Genomic DNA, 2,670 nt, shown 5'->3' on the forward strand with positions numbered 1-2,670 from the left:
CCATACAGTACATCCCTGGTTTTTGATGTAAAGTTCCATGATTCCTTAGTTGCGTATAACACCCAGTGCACCATGCAATACGTGCCCAATGGGTTTTGATATCTCAGTGCACAAGGTTCCCTTGTCTAGGAGTCCCAGAAACTACTCTTGTCCACTGCTGCCCATATGTAAAAATTAATCAGCAATAAATATAAGATTCTAGAAATAAACTTATAAACTTAGTGATTATAAGTTAGCCCTAAATAAAAACATTCAAGGTAAACATTCGAAGAATAGAAATTGAAGGCAAAACTTCCATGTTAGTAGAAGAAAAAGAAAGAAAGACAAATCATTTGATACAAGAGAATGCAAGAAAGTTGGAAAAAAAAAAAGAGGCAAGAAAGGTGTGGTTAACAGCACACAATAAGCTGGCAGAAAGAAATGTGAAAAATACTGAGCTATATAAATATTAGTTAAAAATAGATGAGGATCATTACATAATATAGACATTTATCAGAAATACATAGCAGTTCTCCATTTACATATCCAACAATATAATCTTATATGAAGCAAAAATGTAAATAAAAATAAAGAGATGGGGCGCCTGGGTGGCACAGCGGTTAAGCGTCTGCGTTCGGCTCAGGGCGTGATCCCGGTGTTATGGGATCGAGCCCCACATCAGGCTCCTCCGCTGTGAGCCTGCTTCTTCCTCTCCCACTCCCCCTGCTTGTGTTCCCTCTCTAACTGGCTGTCTCTATCTCTGTCGAATAAATAAATAAAATCTTTAAAAAAAAGAGAGAAATTGCCAAATCCACAATTACAAGAAATTTTAAAAGCATTCTCAGTGATTGATAATTCTATCAGATAAAAATAGGATAAGCTAGATTTAAATATCTAAGGAAAGAATTCTACCCCAGTATTTAGAGAATACACTTTCCTCTCAAGCATATATGGAACATTACGCAGACAGACACACACAGATGCACAGCAGGTCACAAAACATGTCTCAATAAAAACCAAAGAATGGAGATCATACAAAGCATTTTAAGAAATTACCTCCAAAATCTGTATGTTTGAAAATTTGAAAACATACTTCTTTATAATTCATGAGTCAAGAAAGAAAGATGTGAAAATGAGAAAATGTTAGGAACTGAACAACAGTGAAAACACCATGTATTACAGCTCAGGACATGATGCTAACCAGTACACAGAGAATAAGTTTTAAACTTAGATACAGCAATTAGAAGAAACATATTTTAAAACTCGTAATGCACTGTCTTACCTAAAAATTTAGAACAAAAATAATACAAACTGTAAATCCAAAGAATTTTGGATTTGGAAAAAAGAAAAGAAACACAATAATAGCAAAATCAAAACAGTATCAATGAAGAAAAAGGGTGCTTCTTTGAAAAGATAAAAACTCGTGAGACTGGTTACAAAACAAAGCAAAACAGAACACAGCTATCCATAATATAAAATTTCAAATTAAAGAAAAATTAATAACTTAGAAAAGCGTATCCTACAAAAACCAAATCAAGAAGAAATTTTTAAAAATCTGAATAGACTCAAAACTAAAAGAAATTTAGGCAAAAATCTTCCCAGCTCAGTAAAGGAATGAAAATTATAGGCCAATGCCCTTTATGCTGAGAAAGGTAAAATTTCTAAGTAAAGTATATGCAAACAAAAATAAATTTCTTTAAAAATAAATACATCCTGACCAGGTAGGCTTACCTTAGAAATAAAATGATTTAAGAAAATCCGTTACAGCAACTCATCTCATGAACTGATGTGACGCATTTAACTTCCATTCATGCACATTAAAAAAATATTAAAACCTTAAAAATGTATGCAGTAAAGTCAGAAACATAAAAATGCCTGCTTTCACCACCTCTTTCAACATTATGGAGCTACTGCGGTAAACCAGTGTAACACATGTGCACAGGTATACGTACACATATTACATACACAAATACTTCTCATGACTATTCAGTTAGCTTTTCACACAGCAGCCTTTGAAAAAAATCTATTATTTTAAAAAGCCCCCGAACACACTATAGTATTTTTTTTTAGAAAGTAGATTTAGATGTCAGAATCTCAAGCAAAGCTATGTTCACCAAGTTACTCTTCACACTTAGTTCCATTCAGAGAATATTAAGGAACAAATTTGAATTGTGTAATTTGTTTGAACCCAAAATGTTTTGTTTCCCTGAGATGTACCTCCTCTTCGGAGAGTAAGAGGCAAAGGCTTTAGCTTGTTTTGCTTGCTCAGGTGCGACTGTGAGAAATGTTCAAGGTTATAAAGTCCTTTTATTCCCTAAAGGTGACTTTCTGTGGAATACCTTTATATTAAAGGGCAGCGCTGCGTAAAACTGAGCCCTTTGAAGGTTGGCAAACGGAAGAAAATGGCGCCGAACAGGAACCTGGTGCATCCAAAGAATGACTCCCTCTTTTTTGTTTTCCAGCAACCAACACCTTCCCCCCATCAGGTCTTCTTCTCTTCCCCATAGACAAGTGCAAAAATTCTTAATACATTTTACGTACAAACTGCATTTTTAAACTTTAAATTTTTTTTAAATTTTTTTAAATTTTATTTTTATTATTATTATTTTTTTATTTATTTGACAGAGAGAGAGACAGCCAGAGAGAGAGGGAACACAAGCAGGGGGAGTGGGAGAGGAAGAAGCAGGCTCA

This window comes from Ailuropoda melanoleuca, chromosome 8 (assembly GCF_002007445.2).
Source record: "Ailuropoda melanoleuca isolate Jingjing chromosome 8, ASM200744v2, whole genome shotgun sequence".
NCBI lineage: Eukaryota > Metazoa > Chordata > Mammalia > Carnivora > Ursidae > Ailuropoda > Ailuropoda melanoleuca.